The sequence below is a fragment of the Phalacrocorax aristotelis genome, chromosome 4, assembly GCF_949628215.1.
Source record: "Phalacrocorax aristotelis chromosome 4, bGulAri2.1, whole genome shotgun sequence".
Taxonomy (NCBI): domain Eukaryota; kingdom Metazoa; phylum Chordata; class Aves; order Suliformes; family Phalacrocoracidae; genus Phalacrocorax; species Phalacrocorax aristotelis.
In genome coordinates, this window is record NC_134279.1 from 84,097,748 (window position 1) to 84,098,764 (window position 1,017).

A 1,017-nucleotide genomic window follows, 5' to 3' on the forward strand; every position below is an offset into this window, starting at 1 on the left:
TTCCTGGTACGACTCCGGCGGCACGGAGCCTCTGCTCCCCACCACAGCTGAGGACCTGCTAGATAATCCCTTTAGGATCCAGCTTACATGTACTGTGTCAATTTTATGTACCTTATGTTTGTATACTTTTGCAGGCTTTTAATAAAGCCGCCCCTCCAGCCTACAGCGATCTGCAGGTCGGGGGCTTCTTGATATCAAGGCATGATCCCAACGATCCCAATGATGCCAACAATCCCAATGATCTCAGTGATACAAATGATCCCAAAGATCCCAACAATCCCAATGATCCCAACGATCCCAACGATCCCAATGATCCCAGCAATCCCAGTGATCCCAACCATCTCAATGATCCCACCACTCTCAATGATCCCAACGATCCCAACAATCCCAATGATCCCAAAGATCCCAGCAATCCCAATGATCCCAACGATCTCAATGATCCCAACGATCTCAGTTATCACAATGATCTCAATGATCCCAATGATTCCAGTGATCTTCCCATGCTTTTGAGTCCTCCATGGGCGGCTTCCCCTTGGCACAGAGCTCTTTGGGAGCTGCAGGACGGAGCCCTCGCCTGCCTCCTGCTCTTGGGATACGCCGGTGCTGCTTCCCAGGCGCAGCCTGACCCAGGAGCCCCGTCTGAAGAGCAGCACGGCTCGGGGGGGGCTGCAAGAAATGGGGCTTGAAGTCAGGAGGTGGCTGTTTGTCTAGACAGATGGACAGACAGGCAGGACAGATAGACAGGCAGAGAGCCAGTGGTAGGTAAAGACAGGCTGAGAGAACCATGGGGCTACATCTGATGTGTCAGCCAGCATGAAGAGAGCAACACAAACTGGGAGAGGAACATGCCTGGGGATGGAGAAAAGACAACTTAAGGGGGTGAGAGCACTGGCAGTGGGGGAGGGTTGTCAGTGTCTCTCCCCTCTCCCCCCAGCGTCCCCATTCCCGGCAGTTTCGGGAGCCTCGTCCCCCTCGGGGGTCCATCCCCCCTCGCCAGCCTGCGGTCCCCCGGCTCGG